Raw genomic sequence first — 22,117 nt, 5'->3', positions numbered from 1 at the left:
GACAAAACGGCCCCTGCTCCAATCTCTGAAGCATCCACCTCAACCTGAAAGGGAAGTGAGACATCGGGCTGGCACAAAACAGGAGCCGAAGTAAACCGGCGTTTCAACTCCTGGAAAGCCTCCACGGCAGCAGGAGCCCAGTTAGCTACATCGGAGCCCTTCTTGGTCATATCCGTCAAAGGTTTCACAATGCTAGAAAAATTAGCGATAAAACGACGGTAGAAGTTAGCGAAACCCAAGAACTTCTGAAGACTCTTAACTGACGAGGGCTGAGTCCAATCAAGAATAGCTCGGACCTTGACTGGGTCCATCTCCACAGCAGAAGGGGAAAAAATGAACCCCAAAAAGGGAACCTTCTGTACACCAAAGAGACACTTTGAGCCCTTGACAAACAAAGAATTTTCACGCAAAATTTTAAAGACCAACCTGACCTGCTCCACATGCGAATCCCAATTATCAGAAAAAACCAAAATATCATCCAGATAAACAATCAAAAATTTATCCAGATACTTCCGGAAAATGTCATGCATAAAGGACTGAAAAACTGAAGGCGCATTGGAGAGCCCAAAAGGCATCACCAAGTACTCAAAATGACCCTCGGGCGTATTGAATGCGGTTTTCCATTCATCACCTTGCTTAATGCGCACAAGGTTGTACGCACCACGAAGGTCTATCTTGGTGAACCACTTGGCACCTTTAATCCGGGCAAACAAGTCAGACAACAGCGGTAAAGGATACTGAAATTTGACAGTGATCTTATTTAAAAGCCGATAATCAAGACAAGGTCTCAAAGATCCGTCCTTTTTTGCCACAAAAAAGAATCCCGCACCAAGAGGGGAAGAAGACGGACGAATATGTCCTTTTTCCAGAGACTCCTTGATATATGAACGCATAGCGGTATGTTCAGGTACCGACAGATTAAACAGTCTTCCCTTAGGAAATTTACTGCCTGGGATCAAATCTATAGCACAGTCACAGTCCCTATGAGGAGGCAGTGCACTGGACTCAGACTCACTGAAGACATCCTGATAATCAGACAAATACTCCGGAACTTCCGAAGGCGTAGAAGAAGCAATAGACACAGGCAAGGAATCCCCATGAATACCCCGACAGCCCCAACTTGAGACTGACATAGCCTTCCAGTCCAGGACTGGATTATGGGTCTGTTCAGACAACACCATGAGGGAATTTGCGATTTTTCTATCACATTGCACCGAATTAGGTGTCTGTTCAGACAACACCATGAGGGAATTTGCGGTTTTGCGCTCCCGCAACCGCCGGTCAATTTGAATAGCCAGTGCCATAGTATCATTCAGACCTGTGAGAATGGGAAAACCCACCATAACATTCTTAATGGCTTCAGAAAGGCCATTTCTAAAATTAGCGGCCAGTGCACACTCGTTCCAATGTGTCAGCACGGACCATTTCCGAAATTTTTGGCAGTACACTTCAGCCTCGTCCTGCCCCTGAGACATAGCCAGCAAGGCCTTTTCTGCCTGAATCTCAAGATTGGGTTCCTCATAAAGTAAACCGAGCGCCAGAAAAAACGCATTAATATCAGCCAATGCCGGATCTCCTGGCGCCAGCGAAAAAGCCCAATCCTGAGGGTCGCCCCGTAAGAACGAAATAACAATTTTTACTTGCTGAGCAGAGTCTCCAGATGAACAGGGTCTCAGGGACAAAAACAATTTACAATTATTCACGAAATTCCTAAACTTAAACCTGTCTCCGGAAAACAGTTCAGGAATCGGTATTTTAGGTTCTGACATAGGATTTCTGATAACATAGTCTTGTATGCCCTGCACACGAGTAGCCAGCTGGTCCACACTTGTAATCAAGGTCTGGACATTCATGTCTGCAGCAAGCATAGCCACTCTGAGGTAAAGGGGAAGAAGAAAAAAAAAAAAACTCAGAATCTTCTTTCTTATAATCCCTCTTCTGCAATGCATTAAACCTTTAATACTGGCCTGGCAAACTGTTATGACCCCAATGGCGAGGGTCTCAGAGGAACGTGGAAGTCTGCAGTATACAAAAATCCAGCTCATAGGGCAGTGGTAACTGGGTTGACCATATATCTACTCCTAACGCCAACACTAGAAGTAGCCGGGGATCATTCCTACGTTGATTCTAGATGACACGCTCCAGCCGGAGAATCTAGCTAACCCTAGTAGAGGAAAACAAAAGACCTTTCTTGCCTCCAGAGAAGGGGACCCCAAAGCTGGATAGAAGCCCCCCACAAATAATAACGGTGAGGTAAGAGGAAATGACAAACACAGAAATGAACCAGGTTTAGCACAGAGAGGCCCGCTAACTGATAGCAGAATAAAGAAAGGTAACTTATATGGTCAACAAAAACCCTATCAAAATCAACACTGGAAATTCAAGAACCCCCGAACCGTCTAACGGTCCGGGGGGAGAACACCAGCCCCCTAGAGCTTCCAGCAAAGGTCAGGATATAAATTTGGAACAAGCTGGACAAAAATACAAAACCAAAACAAATAGCAAAAAGCAAAAAGCAGACTTAGCTGATATTACTGGAACCAGGATCAGTAGACAAGAGCACAGCAGACTAGCTCTGATAACTACGTTGCCAGGCATAGAACTGAAGGTCCAGGGAGCTTATATAGCAACACCCTTAACTAACGACCCAGGTGCGGATAAAAGGAATGACAGAAAAACCAGAGTCAAAAAACTAGTAACCACTAGAGGGAGCAAAAAGCAAATTCACAACAGGGGGCCAGTGATTGATTGATGTGTCAATCTCGAAAGGCCAGTGATTGAGTGATTGATGTGTCAGTCTCGAAAGGGGGCCAGTGATTGATTGATTGATGTGTCAGTGTCGAAAGGGGGCCAGTGATTGATTAATGTGTCAGTCTCGAAAGGGGGCTAGTGATTGATTGATGTGTCAGTCTCGAAAGGGGGCCAGTGATTGATTGATGTGTCAGTCTCGAAAGGGGCCAGTGATTGAATGATTGATGTGTCAGTCTCGAAAGGGGGCCAGTGATTGATTGATTGATGTGTCAGTCTCGAAAGGGGCCAGTGACTAATTGATTGATGTGTCTCGAAAAGGGGCCAGTGATTAATGTGTCAGTCTCGAAAGAGCCAGTGATTGATTGATGTGTCAGTCTCTAAAAGGGGCCAGTGATTGATTGATTGATGTGTCAGTCTCGAAAGGGAGCCAGTGATTGATTGATTGATGTGTCAGTCTCGAAAAGGGGGCCAGTGATTGATTGATTGATGTGTCAGTCTCGAAAGGGGGCCAGTGATTGATTGTTTGATGTGTCAGTCTCGAAAGGGAGACAGTGATTGATTAATTGATGTGTCAGTCTCGAAAGGGGGCCAGTAATTGATTGATTGATGTGTCAGTCTCGAAAGGGGGCCAGTGATTGATTGATTGATGTGTCAGTCTCGAACGGGGGCCAGTGATTGATTGATTGATTGATGTGTCATTCTCGAAAGGGGGCCAGTGATTGATTGATGTGCCAGTCTCGAAAGGCCAGTGATTGAGTGATTGATGTGTCAGTCTCGAAAGGGGGCCAGTGATTGATCGATGTGTCAGTCTCGAAAAGGGGCCAGTGATTGAGTGATTGATTGATTGATTGATGTGTCAGTCTCGAAAGAGAGACAGTGATTGACTGATTGATGTGTCAGTCTCGAAAGGGGGCCAGTGATTGATTGATTGATGTGTCAGTCTCGAAAGGGGGCCAGTGATTGATTGATTGATGTGTCAGTCTCTAAAGGGGGCCAGTGATTGATTGATGTGTCAGTCTCGAAAAGGGGCCAGTGATTGATTGATTGATGTGTCAGTCTCAAAAGGGGGCCAGTGATTGATTGATGTGTCAGTCTCGAAAGGGGGCCAGTGATTGATTGATGTGTCAGTCTCGAAAGGCCAGTGATTGAGTGATTGATGTGTCAGTCTCGAAAGGGGGCCAGTGTTCGATTGATTGATGTGTCAGTCTCGAAAGGGGCCAGTGATTGATTAATGTGTCAGTCTCGAAAGGGAGACAGTGATTGATTGATTGATGTGTCAGTCTCGAAAGGGGGCCAGTGATTGATTGATTGATGTGTCAGTCTCGAAAGGGGGCCAGTGACTGATTGATTGATGTGTCTTGAAAGGGGGCAAGAGATTGATTGATTGATGTGTCAGTCTCGAAAGGGGGCCAGTGATTGATTGATGTGTCAGTCTCGAAAAGGGGCCAGTGATTGATTGATTGATGTGTCAGTCTCGAAAGGGGGCCAGTGATTGATTGATTGATGTGTCAGTCTCGAAAATGGGCCAGTGATTGAGTGATTGATTGATTGATGTGTCAGTCTCGAAAGGGAGACAGTGATTGATTGATGTGTCAGTCTCGAAAGGCCAGTGATTGAGTGATTGATGTCTCAGTTTCGAAAGGGGGCCAGTGATTGATTGATTGATGTGTCAGTCTCGAAAAGGGGCCAGTGATTGAGTGATTGATTGATTGATGTGTCAGTCTCGAAAGGGAGACAGTGATTGATTGATTGATTGATGTGTCAGTCTCGAAAGGGAGACAGTGATTGATTGATTGATGTGTTAGTCTCGAAAGGGGGCCAGTGATTGATTGATTCATGTGTCAGTCTCGAAAGGGGGCCAAAGATTGATTGATGTGTCAGTCTCGAAAGGGGGCCAGTGATTGATTGATTGATGTGTCAGTCTCGAAAAGGGGCCAGTGATTGAGTGATTGATTGATTGATTGATGTGTCAGTCTTGAAAAGGAGACAGTGATTGATTGATTGATTGATGTGTCAGTCTCGAAAAGGGGCCAGTGATTGATTGATTGATGTGTCAGTCTCGAAAGGGGGCCAGTGATTGATTGATTGATGTGTCAGTCTCAAAAGGGGGCCAGTGATTGATTGATTGATTGATTGATTTATTGATTGATTGATGTGTCATTCTCGAAAGGGGGCCAGTGATTGATTGATGTGTCAGTCTCGAAAGGCCAGTGATTGAGTGATTGATGTGTCAGTCTCGAAAGGGGGCCAGTGATTGATTGATTGATGTGTCAGTCTCGAAAAGGGGCCAATGATTGAGTGATTGATTGATTGATGTGTCAGTCTCGAAAGGGAGACAGTGATTGATTGATTGATGTGTCAGTCTCAAAAGGGAGACAGTGATTGATTGATTGATGTGTTAGTCTCGAAAGGGGGCCAGTGATTGATTGATGTGTCAGTCTCAAAAGGGGGCCAGTGATTGATTGATGTGTCAGTCTCGAAAGGGGGCCAGTGATTGATTGATTGATGTGTCAGTCTCGAAAGGGGGCCAGTGATTGATTGATTGATTGATTGATGTGTCAGTCTCGAAAGGGGGCCAGTGATTGATTGATTGATGTGTCAGTCACGAAAGGGGGCCAGTGATTGATTGATTGATGTGTCTGTCTCGAAAGGAGCCAGTGATTGATTAATGTGTCAGTCTCGAAAAGGGGCCAGTGATTGATTGATTGATGTGTCAGTCTCGGAAAGGGGCCAGTGATTGAGTGATTGATTGATTGATTGATGTGTCAGTCTCGAAAGGGAGACAGTGATTGATTGATTGATTGATGTGTCAGTCTCAAAAGGGGGCCAGTGATTGATTGATTGATTGTTGTGTCAGTCTCGAAAGTGGGCCAGTGATTGATTGATGTGTCAGTCTCGAAAGGGGGTCAGTGATTGATTGATTGATGTGTCAGTCTCGAAAGAGCCAGTGATTGATTGATTGATGTGTCAGTCTCTAAAAGGGGCCAGTGATTGATTGATTGATGTGTCAGTCTCGAAAGGGAGCCAGTGATTGATTGATTGATGTGTCAGTCTCGAAAAGGGGGCCAGTGATTGATTGATTGATGTGTCAGTCTCGAAAGGGGGCCAGTGATTGATTGTTTGATGTGTCAGTCTCGAAAGGGAGACAGTGATTGATTAATTGATGTGTCAGTCTCGAAAGGGGGCCAGTAATTGATTGATTGATGTGTCAGTCTCGAAAGGGGGCCAGTGATTGATTGATTGATGTGTCAGTCTCGAACGGGGGCCAGTGATTGATTGATTGATTGATGTGTCATTCTCGAAAGGGGGCCAGTGATTGATTGATGTGCCAGTCTCGAAAGGCCAGTGATTGAGTGATTGATGTGTCAGTCTCGAAAGGGGGCCAGTGATTGATCGATGTGTCAGTCTAGAAAAGGGGCCAGTGATTGAGTGATTGATTGATTGATTGATGTGTCAGTCTCGAAAGAGAGACAGTGACTGACTGATTGATGTGTCAGTCTCGAAAGGGGGCCAGTGATTGATTGATTGATGTGTCAGTCTCGAAAGGGGGCCAGTGATTGATTGATTGATGTGTCAGTCTCTAAAGGGGGCCAGTGATTGATTGATGTGTCAGTCTCGAAAAGGGGCCAGTGATTGATTGATTGATGTGTCAGTCTCAAAAGGGGGCCAGTGATTGATTGATGTGTCAGTCTCGAAAGGGGGCCAGTGATTGATTGATGTGTCAGTCTCGAAAGGCCAGTGATTGAGTGATTGATGTGTCAGTCTCGAAAGGGGGCCAGTGTTCGATTGATTGATGTGTCAGTCTCGAAAGGGGCCAGTGATTGATTAATGTGTCAGTCTCGAAAGGGAGACAGTGATTGATTGATTGATGTGTCAGTCTCGAAAGGGGGCCAGTGATTGATTGATTGATGTGTCAGTCTCGAAAGGGGGCCAGTGACTGATTGATTGATGTGTCTTGAAAGGGGGCAAGAGATTGATTGATTGATGTGTCAGTCTCGAAAGGGGGCCAGTGATCGATTGATGTGTCAGTCTCGAAAAGGGGCCAGTGATTGATTGATTGATGTGTCAGTCTCGAAAGGGGGCCAGTGATTGATTGATTGATGTGTCAGTCTCGAAAATGGGCCAGTGATTGAGTGATTGATTGATTGATGTGTCAGTCTCGAAAGGGAGACAGTGATTGATTGATGTGTCAGTCTCGAAAGGCCAGTGATTGAGTGATTGATGTCTCAGTTTCGATAGGGGCCAGTGATTGATTGATTGATGTGTCAGTCTCGAAAAGGGGCCAGTGATTGAGTGATTGATTGATTGATGTGTCAGTCTCGAAAGGGAGACAGTGATTGATTGATTGATTGATGTGTCAGTCTCGAAAGGGAGACAGTGATTGATTGATTGATGTGTTAGTCTCGAAAGGGGGCCAGTGATTGATTGATTCATGTGTCAGTCTCGAAAGGGGGCCAAAGATTGATTGATGTGTCAGTCTCGAAAGGGGGCCAGTGATTGATTGATTGATGTGTCAGTCTCGAAAAGGGGCCAGTGATTGAGTGATTGATTGATTGATGTGTCAGTCTTGAAAAGGAGACAGTGATTGATTGATTGATTGATGTGTCAGTCTCGAAAGGGGGCCAGTGATTGATTGATTGATGTGTCAGTCTCGAAAGGGGGCCAGTGATTGATTGATTGATGTGTCAGTCACAAAAGGGGGCCAGTGATTGATTGATTGATTGATTGATTGATTGATGTGTCATTCTCGAAAGGGGGCCAGTGATTGATTGATGTGTCAGTCTCGAAAGGCCAGTGATTGAGTGATTGATGTGTCAGTCTCGAAAGGGGGCCAGTGATTGATTGATTGATGTGTCAGTCTCGAAAAGGGGCCAATGATTGAGTGATTGATTGATTGATGTGTCAGTCTCGAAAGGGAGACAGTGATTGATTGATTGATGTGTCAGTCTCAAAAGGGAGACAGTGATTGATTGATTGATGTGTTAGTCTCGAAAGGGGGCCAGTGATTGATTGATGTGTCAGTCTCAAAAGGGGGCCAGTGATTGATTGATGTGTCAGTCTCGAAAGGGGGCCAGTGATTGATTGATTGATGTGTCAGTCTCGAAAGGGGGCCAGTGATTGATTGATTGATTGATTGATTGATTGATGTGTCAGTCTCGAAAGGGGGCCAGTGATTGATTGATTGATGTGTCAGTCACGAAAGGGGGCCAGTGATTGATTGATTGATGTGTCTGTCTCGAAAGGAGCCAGTGATTGATTAATGTGTCAGTCTCGAAAAGGGGCCAGTGATTGATTGATTGATGTGTCAGTCTCGGAAAGGGGCCAGTGATTGAGTGATTGATTGATTGATTGATGTGTCAGTCTCGAAAGGGAGACAGTGATTGATTGATTGATTGATGTGTCAGTCTCAAAAGGGGGCCAGTGATTGATTGATTGATTGTTGTGTCAGTCTCGAAAGTGGGCCAGTGATTGATTGATGTGTCAGTCTCGAAAGGGGGTCAGTGATTGATTGATTGATGTGTCAGTCTCGAAAGAGCCAGTGATTGATTGATTGATGTGTCAGTCTCTAAAAGGGGCCAGTGATTGATTGATTGATGTGTCAGTCTCGAAAGGGAGCCAGTGATTGATTGATTGATGTGTCAGTCTCGAAAAGGGGGCCAGTGATTGATTGATTGATGTGTCAGTCTCGAAAGGGGGCCAGTGATTGATTGTTTGATGTGTCAGTCTCGAAAGGGAGACAGTGATTGATTAATTGATGTGTCAGTCTCGAAAGGGGGCCAGTAATTGATTGATTGATGTGTCAGTCTCGAAAGGGGGCCAGTGATTGATTGATTGATGTGTCAGTCTCGAACGGGGGCCAGTGATTGATTGATTGATTGATGTGTCATTCTCGAAAGGGGGCCAGTGATTGATTGATGTGCCAGTCTCGAAAGGCCAGTGATTGAGTGATTGATGTGTCAGTCTCGAAAGGGGGCCAGTGATTGATCGATGTGTCAGTCTCGAAAAGGGGCCAGTGATTGAGTGATTGATTGATTGATTGATGTGTCAGTCTCGAAAGAGAGACAGTGACTGACTGATTGATGTGTCAGTCTCGAAAGGGGGCCAGTGATTGATTGATTGATGTGTCAGTCTCGAAAGGGGGCCAGTGATTGATTGATTGATGTGTCAGTCTCTAAAGGGGGCCAGTGATTGATTGATGTGTCAGTCTCGAAAAGGGGCCAGTGATTGATTGATTGATGTGTCAGTCTCAAAAGGGGGCCAGTGATTGATTGATGTGTCAGTCTCGAAAGGGGGCCAGTGATTGATTGATGTGTCAGTCTCGAAAGGCCAGTGATTGAGTGATTGATGTGTCAGTCTCGAAAGGGGGCCAGTGTTCGATTGATTGATGTGTCAGTCTCGAAAGGGGCCAGTGATTGATTAATGTGTCAGTCTCGAAAGGGAGACAGTGATTGATTGATTGATGTGTCAGTCTCGAAAGGGGGCCAGTGATTGATTGATTGATGTGTCAGTCTCGAAAGGGGGCCAGTGACTGATTGATTGATGTGTCTTGAAAGGGGGCAAGAGATTGATTGATTGATGTGTCAGTCTCGAAAGGGGGCCAGTGATTGATTGATGTGTCAGTCTCGAAAAGGGGCCAGTGATTGATTGATTGATGTGTCAGTCTCGAAAGGGGGCCAGTGATTGATTGATTGATGTGTCAGTCTCGAAAATGGGCCAGTGATTGAGTGATTGATTGATTGATGTGTCAGTCTCGAAAGGGAGACAGTGATTGATTGATGTGTCAGTCTCGAAAGGCCAGTGATTGAGTGATTGATGTCTCAGTTTCGATAGGGGGCCAGTGATTGATTGATTGATGTGTCAGTCTCGAAAAGGGGCCAGTGATTGAGTGATTGATTGATTGATGTGTCAGTCTCGAAAGGGAGACAGTGATTGATTGATTGATTGATGTGTCAGTCTCGAAAGGGAGACAGTGATTGATTGATTGATGTGTTAGTCTCGAAAGGGGGCCAGTGATTGATTGATTCATGTGTCAGTCTCGAAAGGGGGCCAAAGATTGATTGATGTGTCAGTCTCGAAAGGGGGCCAGTGATTGATTGATTGATGTGTCAGTCTCGAAAAGGGGCCAGTGATTGAGTGATTGATTGATTGATGTGTCAGTCTTGAAAAGGAGACAGTGATTGATTGATTGATTGATGTGTCAGTCTCGAAAGGGGGCCAGTGATTGATTGATTGATGTGTCAGTCTCGAAAGGGGGCCAGTGATTGATTGATTGATGTGTCAGTCACAAAAGGGGGCCAGTGATTGATTGATTGATTGATTGATTGATTGATGTGTCATTCTCGAAAGGGGGCCAGTGATTGATTGATGTGTCAGTCTCGAAAGGCCAGTGATTGAGTGATTGATGTGTCAGTCTCGAAAGGGGGCCAGTGATTGATTGATTGATGTGTCAGTCTCGAAAAGGGGCCAATGATTGAGTGATTGATTGATTGATGTGTCAGTCTCGAAAGGGAGACAGTGATTGATTGATTGATGTGTCAGTCTCAAAAGGGAGACAGTGATTGATTGATTGATGTGTTAGTCTCGAAAGGGGGCCAGTGATTGATTGATGTGTCAGTCTCAAAAGGGGGCCAGTGATTGATTGATGTGTCAGTCTCGAAAGGGGGCCAGTGATTGATTGATTGATGTGTCAGTCTCGAAAGGGGGCCAGTGATTGATCGATGTGTCAGTCTCGAAAAGGGGCCAGTGATTGAGTGATTGATTGATTGATTGATGTGTCAGTCTCGAAAGAGAGACAGTGACTGACTGATTGATGTGTCAGTCTCGAAAGGGGGCCAGTGATTGATTGATTGATGTGTCAGTCTCGAAAGGGGGCCAGTGATTGATTGATTGATGTGTCAGTCTCTAAAGGGGGCCAGTGATTGATTGATGTGTCAGTCTCGAAAAGGGGCCAGTGATTGATTGGTTGATGTGTCAGTCTCAAAAGGGGGCCAGTGATTGATTGATGTGTCAGTCTCGAAAGGGGGCCAGTGATTGATTGATGTGTCAGTCTCGAAAGGCCAGTGATTGAGTGATTGATGTGTCAGTCTCGAAAGGGGGCCAGTGTTCGATTGATTGATGTGTCAGTCTCGAAAGGGGCCAGTGATTGATTAATGTGTCAGTCTCGAAAGGGAGACAGTGATTGATTGATTGATGTGTTAGTCTCGAAAGGGGGCCAGTGATTGATTGATTGATGTGTCAGTCTCGAAAGGGGGCCAGTGACTGATTGATTGATGTGTCTTGAAAGGGGGCAAGAGATTGATTGATTGATGTGTCAGTCTCGAAAGGGGGCCAGTGATTGATTGATGTGTCAGTCTCGAAAAGGGGCCAGTGATTGATTGATTGATGTGTCAGTCTCGAAAGGGGGCCAGTGATTGATTGATTGATGTGTCAGTCTCGAAAATGGGCCAGTGATTGAGTGATTGATTGATTGATGTGTCAGTCTCGAAAGGGAGACAGTGATTGATTGATGTGTCAGTCTCGAAAGGCCAGTGATTGAGTGATTGATGTCTCAGTTTCGATAGGGGGCCAGTGATTGATTGATTGATGTGTCAGTCTCGAAAAGGGGCCAGTGATTGAGTGATTGATTGATTGATGTGTCAGTCTCGAAAGGGAGACAGTGATTGATTGATTGATTGATGTGTCAGTCTCGAAAGGGAGACAGTGATTGATTGATTGATGTGTTAGTCTCGAAAGGGGGCCAGTGATTGATTGATTCATGTGTCAGTCTCGAAAGGGGGCCAAAGATTGATTGATGTGTCAGTCTCGAAAGGGGGCCAGTGATTGATTGATTGACGTGTCAGTCTCGAAAAGGGGCCAGTGATTGAGTGATTGATTGATTGATGTGTCAGTCTTGAAAAGGAGACAGTGATTGATTGATTGATTGATGTGTCAGTCTCGAAAGGGGGCCAGTGATTGATTGATTGATGTGTCAGTCTCGAAAGGGGGCCAGTGATTGATTGATTGATGTGTCAGTCACAAAAGGGGGCCAGTGATTGATTGATTGATTGATTGATTGATGTGTCATTCTCGAAAGGGGGCCAGTGATTGATTGATGTGTCAGTCTCGAAAGGCCAGTGATTGAGTGATTGATGTGTCAGTCTCGAAAGGGGGCCAGTGATTGATTGATTGATGTGTCAGTCTCGAAAAGGGGCCAATGATTGAGTGATTGATTGATTGATGTGTCAGTCTCGAAAGGGAGACAGTGATTGATTGATTGATGTGTCAGTCTCAAAAGGGAGACAGTGATTGATTGATTGATGTGTTAGTCTCGAAAGGGGGCCAGTGATTGATTGATGTGTCAGTCTCAAAAGGGGGCCAGTGATTGATTGATGTGTCAGTCTCGAAAGGGGGCCAGTGATTGATTGATTGATGTGTCAGTCTCGAAAGGGGGCCAGTGATTGATTGATTGATTGATTGATTGATGTGTCAGTCTCGAAAGGGGGCCAGTGATTGATTGATTGATGTGTCAGTCACGAAAGGGGGCCAGTGATTGATTGATTGATGTGTCTGTCTCGAAAGGAGCCAGTGATTGATTAATGTGTCAGTCTCGAAAAGGGGCCAGTGATTGATTGATTGATGTGTCAGTCTCGGAAAGGGGCCAGTGATTGAGTGATTGATTGATTGATTGATGTGTCAGTCTCGAAAGGGAGACAGTGATTGATTGATTGATTGATGTGTCAGTCTCAAAAGGGGGCCAGTGATTGATTGATTGATTGTTGTGTCAGTCTCGAAAGTGGGCCAGTGATTGATTGATGTGTCAGTCTCGAAAGGGGGTCAGTGATTGATTGATTGATGTGTCAGTCTCGAAAGAGCCAGTGATTGATTGATTGATGTGTCAGTCTCAAAAGGGGGCCAGTGATTGATTGATTGATTGTTGTGTCAGTCTCGAAAGGGGGCCAGTGATTGATTGATGTGTCAATCTCGAAAGGGGGTCAGTGATTGATTGATGTGTCAGTCTCGAAAGAGCCAGTGATTGATTGATGTGTCAGTCTCGAAAGAGCCAGTGATTGATTGATTGATGTGTCAGTCTCGAAAGAGCCAGTGATTGATTGATGTGTCAGTCTCGAAAGGCCAGTGAGTGAGTGATTGATGTGTCAGTCTCGAAAGGGGGCCAGTGATTGATTGATTGATGTGTCAGTCTCGAAAGGGGGCCAGTGATTGATTGATTGATGTGTCAGTCTCGAAAGGGGGCCAGTAATTGGTTGATTGATTTGTCAGTCTCGAAAGAGGGCCAGTGATTGAGTGATTGATTGATGTGTCAGACTCGAAAGGGGGCCAGTGATTGATTGATGTGTCAGTGTCGAAAGGGGGCCAGTGATTGATTGATTGATTGATGTGTCAGTCTCGAAAGGGGGCCAGTGATTGACTGATGTGTCAGTCTCGAAAGGGGGCCAGTGATTGATTGATTGATGTGTCAGTGTCAAAAGGGGGCCAGTGATTGATTGATGTGTCAGACTCGAAAGGGGGCCAGTGATTGATTGATGTGTAAGTGTCGAAAGGGGGCCAGTGATTGATTGATTGATGTGTCAGTCTCGATAGGGGGCCAGGGATTGATTGATTGATGTGTCAGTCTCGAAAGGGGGCCAGTGATTGATTGATGTGTCAGTCTCGAAAGGCCAGTGAATGAGTGATTGATGTGTCAGTCTCGAAAGGTGGCCAGTGATTGAGTGATTGATTGATTGATTGATGTGTCAGTCTCGAAAGGGGGCCAGTGATTGATTGATGTGTCATTCTCGAAAGGGGGCCAGTGATTGATTGATTGATGTGTCAGTCTCGAAAGAGGGCCAGTGATTGATTGATTGATGTGTCAGTCTCGAAAGGCCAGTGATTGATTAATGTGTCAGTCTCGAAAGGGAGACAGTGATTGATTGATGTGTCAGTCTCGAAAGGGGGCCAGAGATTGATTGATTGATGTGTCAGTCTCGAAAGGGGGCCAGTGACTGATTGATTGATGTGTCTCGAAAAGGGGCCAGTGATTAATGTGTCAGTCTCGAAAGAGCCAGTGATTGATTGATTGATGTGTCAGTGTCGAAAGGGAGACAGTGATTGATTGATTGATGTGTCAGTCTCGAAAGGGGGCCAGTGATTGATTGATTGATATGTCATTGTCGAAAGGGGGCCAGTGATTGATTGATGTGTCAGTCTCGAAAGGCCAGTGATTGAGTGATGTGTCAGTCTCTAAAAGGGGCCAGTGATTGATTGATTGATGTGTCAGTCTCGAAAGGGAGCCAGTGATTGATTGATTGATGTGTCAGTCTCGAAAAGGGGGCCAGTAATTGATTGATTGATGTGTCAGTCTCGAAAGGGGGCCAGTGATTGATTGTTTGATGTGTCAGTCTCGAAAGGGAGACAGTGATTGATTCATTGATGTGTCAGTCTCGAAAGGGGGCCAGTAATTGATTGATTGATGTGTCAGTCTCGAAAGGGGGCCAGTGATTGATTGATTGATGTGTCAGTCTCGAACGGGGGCCAGTGATTGATTGATTGATTGATGTGTCATTCTCGAAAGGGGGCCAGTGATTGATTGATGTGCCAGTCTCGAAAGGCCAGTGATTGAGTGATTGATGTGAAAGTCTCAAAAGGGGGCCATTGATTGATCGATTTGTCAGTCTCGAAAAGGGGCCAGTGATTGAGTGATTGATTGATTGATTGATGTGTCAGTCTCGAAAGAGAGACAGTGATTGACTGATTGATGTGTCAGTCTCGAAAGGGGGCCAGTGATTGATTGATTGATGTGTCAGTCTCGAAAGGGGGCCAGTAATTGATTGATTGATGTGTCAGTCTCTAAAGGGGGCCAGTGATTGATTGATGTGTCAGTCTCAAAAGGGGGCCAGTGATTGATTGATTGATGTGTCAGTCTCGAACGGGGGCCAGTGATTGATTGATTGATGTGTCATTCTCGAAAGGGGGCCAGTGATTGATTGATGTGCCAGTCTCGAAAGGCCAATGATTGAGTGATTGATGTGTCAGTCTCGAAAGGGGGCCAGTGATTGATCGATGTGTCAGTCTTGAAAAGGGGCCAGTGATTGAGTGATTGATTGATTGATTGATGTGTCAGTCTCGAAAGAGAGACAGTGATTGACTGATTGATGTGTCAGTCTCGAAAGGGGGCCAGTGATTGATTGATTGATGTGTCAGTCTCGAAAGGGGGCCAGTGATTGATTGATTGATGTGTCAGTCTCTAAAGGGGGCCAGTGATTGATTGATGTGTCAGTCTCGAAAGGGGGCCAGTGATTGATTGATTGATGTGTCAGTCTCGAAAGGGGGCCAGTGATTGATTGATGTGTCAGTCTCGAAAGGGGGCCAGTGATTTATTGATGTGTCAGTCTCGAAAGGCCAGTGATTGAGTGATTGATGTGTCAGTCTCGAAAGGGGGCCAGTGATTAATTGATTGATGTGTCAGTCTCGAAAGGGGCCAGTGATTGATTAATGTGTCAGTCTCGAAAGGGAGACAGTGATTGATTGATTGATGTGTCAGTCTCGAAAGGGGGCCAGTGATTGATTAAATGATGTGTCAGTCTCGAAAGGGGGCCAGTGACTGATTGATTGATGTGTCTTGAAAGGGGGCAAGTGATTGATTGATTGATGTGTCAGTCTCGAAAGGGGGCCAGTGATTGATTGATGTGTCAGTCTCGAAAAGGGGCCAGTGATTGATTGATTGATGTGTCAGTCTCGAAAGGGGGACAGGGATTGATTGATTGATGTGTCAGTCTCGAAAAGGGGCCAGTGATTGAGTGATTGATTGATTGATTGATGTGTCAGTCTCGAAAGGGAGACAGTGATTGATTGATTGATGTGTCAGTCTCGAAAGGGAGACAGTGATTGATTGATTGATGTGTTAGTCTCGAAAGGGGGCCAGTGATTGATTGATTGATGTGTCAGTCTCGAAAGGGGGCCAATGATTGATTGATGTGTCAGTCTCGAAAGGGGGCCAGTGATTGATTGATTGATGTGTCAGTCTCGAAAGGGGGCCAGTGATTGATTGATTGATGTGTCAGTCTCGAAAGGGGGCCAGTGATTGATTGATTGATTGATTGATTGATTGATTGATGTGTCATTCTCGAAAGGGGGCCAGTGATTGATTGATGTGTCAGTCTCGAAAGGCCAGTGATTGAGTGATTGATGTGTCAGTCTCGAAAGGGGGCCAGTGATTGATTGATTGATGTGTCTGTCTCGAAAAGGGGCCAATGATTGAGTGATTGATGTGTCAGTCTCGAAAGGGAGACAGTGATTGAGTGATTGATGTGTCAGTCTCGAAAGGGGGCCAGTGATTGAGTGATTGATTGATGTGTCAGTCTCGAAAGAGGGCCAGTGATTGATGTGTCAGTCTCGAAAGGGGGCCAGTGATTGATGTGTCAGTCTCGAAAGGGGGCCAGTGATTGAGTGATTGATGTGTCAGTCTCGAAAGGGAGACAGTGATTGAGTGATTGATGTGTCAGTCTTGAAAGGGGGCCAGTGATTGATTGATTGATGTGTCAGTCTCGAAAGGCCAGTGATTGATTAATGTGTCAGTCTCGAAAAGGGGCCAGTGATTGATTGATTGATGTGTCAGTCTCGGAAAGGGGCCAGTGATTGAGTGATTGATTGATTGATTGATTGATGTGTCAGTCTCGAAAGGGAGACAGTGATTGAGTGATTGATGTTTCAGTCTCGAAAGGGGGCCAGTGATTGAGTGATTGATTGATTGATTGATGTGTCAGTCTCAATCAAAAGGGGGCCAGTGATTGAGTGATGTGTCGAAAGGGGGCAAGTGATTGATTGATGTGTCAGTCTCGAAAGGGGGCCAGTGATTGAGTGATTGATGTGTCAGTCTCGAAAGGGGGCCAGTGATTGAGTGATTGATGTGTCAGTCTCGAAAGGGGCCAGTGATTGATTGATTGATGTGTCAGTCTCGAAAGGGGGCCAGTGATTGATTGATGTGTCAGTCTCGAAAGGGGGCCAGTGATTGATTGATGTGTCAGTCTCGAAAGGGAGCCAGTGATTGAGTGATTGATGTGTCAGTCTCGAAAGGGGGCCAGTGATTGATGTGTCAGTCTCGAAAGGGGGCAAGTGATTGATGTGTCAGTCTCGAAAGGGGGCCAGTGATTGATGTGTCAGTCTCGAAAGGGAGACAGTGATTGATTGATGTGTCAGTCTCAAAAGGGAGACAGTGATTGATGTGTCAGTCTCGAAAGGGAGACAGTGATTGATGTGTCAGTCTCGAAAGGGGGACAGTGATTGATGTGTCAGTCTCGAAAGTGAGACAGTGATTGATGTGTCAGTCTCGAAAGGGAGACAGTGATTGAGTGATTGATTGATGTGTCAGTCTCGAAAGGGAGACAGTGATTGAGTGATTGATTGATGTGTCAGTCTCGAAAGGGGGACAGTGATTGATGTGTCAGTCTCGAAAGGGAGACAGTGATTGATTGATTGATGTGTCAGTCTCGAAAGGGAGACAGTGATTGAGTGATGTGTCGAAAGGGGGCAAGTGATTGATTGATGTGTCAGTCTCGAAAGGGGGCCAGTGATTGAGTGATTGATGTGTCAGTCTCGAAAGGGGGCCAGTGATTGAGTGATTGATGTTTCAGTCTCGAAAGGGGCCCAGTGATTGATTGATGTGTCAGTCTCGAAAGGGAGACAGTGATTGAGTGATTGATTGATGTGTCAGTCTCAAAAGGGGGACAGTGATTGATGTGTCAGTCTCGAAAGGGAGACAGTGATTGATTGATTGATGTGTCAGTCTCGAAAGGGAGACAGTGATTGATGTGTCAGTCTCGAAAGGGAGACAGTGATTGAGTGATTGATTGATGTGTCAGTCTCGAAAGGGAGACAGTGATTGAGTGATTGATTGATGTGTCAGTCTCGAAAGGGAGACAGTGATTGATGTGTCAGTCTCGAAAGGGAGACAGTGATTGAGTGATTGATTGATGTGTTAGTCTCGAAAGGGAGACAGTGATTGAATGATTGATTTGTCAGTCTCGAAAAGGGGCCAGTGATTGAGTGATTGATTGATGTGTCAGACTCGAAAGGGGGCCAGTGATTGATTGATGTGTCAGTGTCGAAAGGGGGCCAGTGATTGATTGATTGATGTGTCAGTCTCGAAAGGGGGCCAGTGATTGACTGATGTGTCAGTCTCGAAATGGGGCCAGTGATTGATTGATTGATGTGTCAGTGTCAAAAGGGGGCCAGTGATTGATTGATGTGTCAGACTCGAAAGGGGGCCAGTGATTGATTGATGTGTAAGTGTCAAAAGGGGGCCAGTGATTGATTGATTGATGTGTCAGTCTCGATAGGGGGCCAGGGATTGATTGATTGATGTGTCAGTCTCGAAAGGGGGCCAGTGATTGATTGATGTGTCAGTCTCGAAAGGCCAGTGAATGAGTGATTGATGTGTCAGTCTCGAAAGGTGGCCAGTGATTGATTGATGTGTCAGTCTCAAAAGGGGCCAGTGATTGAGTGACTGATTGATTGATTGATGTGTCAGTCTCGAAAGGGGGCCAGTGATTGATTGATGTGTCATTCTCGAAAGGGGGCCAGTGATTGATTGATTGATGTGTCAGTCTCGAAAGAGGGCCAGTGATTGATTGATTGATGTGTCAGTCTCGAAAGGCCAGTGATTGATTAATGTGTCAGTCTCGAAAGGGAGACAGTGATTGATTGATGTGTCAGTCTCGAAAGGGGGCCAGAGATTGATTGATTGATGTGTCAGTCTCGAAAGGGGGCCAGTGACTGATTGATTGATGTGTCTCGAAAAGGGGCCAGTGATTAATGTGTCAGTCTCGAAAGAGCCAGTGATTGATTGATTGATGTGTCAGTGTCGAAAGGGAGACAGTGATTGATTGATTGATGTGTCAGTCTCGAAAGGGGGCCAGTGATTGATTGATTGATATGTCATTGTCGAAAGGGGGCCAGTGATTGATTGATGTGTCAGTCTCGAAAGGCCAGTGATTGAGTGATGTGTCAGTCTCTAAAAGGGGCCAGTGATTGATTGATTGATGTGTCAGTCTCGAAAGGGAGCCAGTGATTGATTGATTGATGTGTCAGTCTCGAAAAGGGGGCCAGTAATTGATTGATTGATGTGTCAGTCTCGAAAGGGGGCCAGTGATTGATTGTTTGATGTGTCAGTCTCGAAAGGGAGACAGTGATTGATTCATTGATGTGTCAGTCTCGAAAGGGGGCCAGTAATTGATTGATTGATGTGTCAGTCTCGAAAGGGGGCCAGTGATTGATTGATTGATGTGTCAGTCTCGAACGGGGGCCAGTGATTGATTGATTGATTGATGTGTCATTCTCGAAAGGGGGCCAGTGATTGATTGATGTGCCAGTCTCGAAAGGCCAGTGATTGAGTGATTGATGTGAAAGTCTCAAAAGGGGGCCATTGATTGATCGATTTGTCAGTCTCGAAAAGGGGCCAGTGATTGAGTGATTGATTGATTGATTGATGTGTCAGTCTCGAAAGAGAGACAGTGATTGACTGATTGATGTGTCAGTCTCGAAAGGGGGCCAGTGATTGATTGATTGATGTGTCAGTCTCGAAAGGGGGCCAGTAATTGATTGATTGATGTGTCAGTCTCTAAAGGGGGCCAGTGATTGATTGATGTGTCAGTCTCAAAAGGGGGCCAGTGATTGATTGATTGATGTGTCAGTCTCGAACGGGGGCCAGTGATTGATTGATTGATGTGTCATTCTCGAAAGGGGGCCAGTGATTGATTGGTGTGCCAGTCTCGAAAGGCCAATGATTGAGTGATTGATGTGTCAGTCTCGAAAGGGGGCCAGTGATTGATCGATGTGTCAGTCTCGAAAAGGGGCCAGTGATTGAGTGATTGATTGATTGATTGATGTGTCAGTCTCGAAAGAGAGACAGTGATTGACTGATTGATGTGTCAGTCTCGAAAGGGGGCCAGTGATTGATTGATTGATGTGTCAGTCTCCAAAGGGGGCCAGTGATTGATTGATTGATGTGTCAGTCTCTAAAGGGGGCCAGTGATTGATTGATGTGTCAGTCTCTAAAGGGGGCCAGTGATTGACTGATTGATGTGTCAGTCTCGAAAGGGGGCCAGTGATTGATTGATGTGTCAGTCTCGAAAGGGGGCCAGTGATTTATTGATGTGTCAGTCTCGAAAGGCCAGTGATTGAGTGATTGATGTGTCAGTCTCGAAAGGGGGCCAGTGATTAATTGATTGATGTGTCAGTCTCGAAAGGGGCCAGTGATTGATTAATGTGTCAGTCTCGAAAGGGAGACAGTGATTGATTGATTGATGTGTCAGTCTCGAAAGGGGGCCAGTGATTGATTAAATGATGTGTCAGTCTCGAAAGGGGGCCAGTGACTGATTGATTGATGTGTCTTGAAAGGGGGCAAGTGATTGATTGATTGATGTGTCAGTCTCGAAAGGGGGCCAGTGATTGATTGATGTGTCAGTCTCGAAAAGGGGCCAGTGATTGATTGATTGATGTGTCAGTCTCGAAAGGGGGACAGGGATTGATTGATTGATGTGTCAGTCTCGAAAAGGGGCCAGTGATTGAGTGATTGATTGATTGATTGATGTGTCAGTCTCGAAAGGGAGACAGTGATTGATTGATTGATGTGTCAGTCTCGAAAGGGAGACAGTGATTGATTGATTGATGTGTTAGTCTCGAAAGGGGGCCAGTGATTGATTGATTCATGTGTCAGTCTCGAAAGGGGGCCAATGATTGATTGATGTGTCAGTCTCGAAAGGGGGCCAGTGATTGATTGATTGATGTGTCAGTCTCGAAAGGGGGCCAGTGATTGATTGATTGATGTGTCAGTCTCGAAAGGGGGCCAGTGATTGATTGATTGATTGATTGATTGATTGATTGTTGTGTCATTCTCGAAAGGGGGCCAGTGATTGATTGATGTGTCAGTCTCGAAAGGCCAGTGATTGAGTGATTGATGTGTCAGTCTCGAAAGGGGGCCAGTGATAGATTGATTGATGTGTCTGTCTCGAAAAGGGGCCAATGATTGAGTGATTGATGTGTCAGTCTCGAAAGGGAGACAGTGATTGAGTGATTGATGTGTCAGTCTCGAAAGGGGGCCAGTGATTGAGTGATTGATTGATGTGTCAGTCTCGAAAGAGGGCCAGTGATTGATGTGTCAGTCTCGAAAGGGGGCCAGTGATTGATGTGTCAGTCTCGAAAGGGGGCCAGTGATTGAGTGATTGATGTGTCAGTCTCGAAAGGGAGACAGTGATTGAGTGATTGATGTGTCAGTCTTGAAAGGGGGCCAGTGATTGATTGATTGATGTGTCAGTCTCGAAAGGCCAGTGATTGATTAATGTGTCAGTCTCGAAAAGGGGCCAGTGATTGATTGATTGATGTGTCAGTCTCGGAAAGGGGCCAGTGATTGAGTGATTGATTGATTGATTGATTGATGTGTCAGTCTCGAAAGGGAGACAGTGATTGAGTGATTGATGTGTCAGTCTCGAAAGGGGGCCAGTGATTGAGTGATTGATTGATTGATTGATGTGTCAGTCTCAATCAAAAGGGGGCCAGTGATTGAGTGATGTGTCGAAAGGGGGCAAGTGATTGATTGATGTGTCAGTCTCGAAAGGGGGCCAGTGATTGAGTGATTGATGTGTCAGTCTCGAAAGGGGGCCAGTGATTGAGTGATTGATGTGTCAGTCTCGAAAGGGGCCAGTGATTGATTGATTGATGTGTCAGTCTCGAAAGGGGGCCAGTGATTGATTGATGTGTCAGTCTCGAAAGGGGGCCAGTGATTGATTGATGTGTCAGTCTCGAAAGGGAGCCAGTGATTGAGTGATTGATGTGTCAGTCTCGAAAGGGGGCCAGTGATTGATGTGTCAGTCTCGAAAGGGGGCAAGTGATTGATGTGTCAGTCTCGAAAGGGGGCCAGTGATTGATGTGTCAGTCTCGAAAGGGAGACAGTGATTGATTGATGTGTCAGTCTCAAAAGGGAGACAGTGATTGATGTGTCAGTCTCGAAAGGGAGACAGTGATTGATGTGTCAGTCTCGAAAGGGGGACAGTGATTGATGTGTCAGTCTCGAAAGGGAGACAGTGATTGATGTGTCAGTCTCGAAAGGGAGACAGTGATTGAGTGATTGATTGATGTGTCAGTCTCGAAAGGGAGACAGTGATTGAGTGATTGATTGATGTGTCAGTCTCGAAAGGGGGACAGTGATTGATGTGTCAGTCTCGAAAGGGAGACAGTGATTGATTGATTGATGTGTCAGTCTCGAAAGGGAGACAGTGATTGAGTGATGTGTCGAAAGGGGGCAAGTGATTGATTGATGTGTCAGTCTCGAAAGGGGGCCAGTGATTGAGTGATTGATGTGTCAGTCTCGAAAGGGGGCCAGTGATTGAGTGATTGA

The sequence above is a fragment of the Ranitomeya variabilis genome, chromosome 8 (genome assembly GCF_051348905.1).
Source record: "Ranitomeya variabilis isolate aRanVar5 chromosome 8, aRanVar5.hap1, whole genome shotgun sequence".
Classification (NCBI taxonomy): Eukaryota; Metazoa; Chordata; class Amphibia; order Anura; family Dendrobatidae; genus Ranitomeya; species Ranitomeya variabilis.
The sequence above is the reverse complement of the archived record's forward strand: the minus strand, read 5'-3'. Positions refer to the sequence as shown.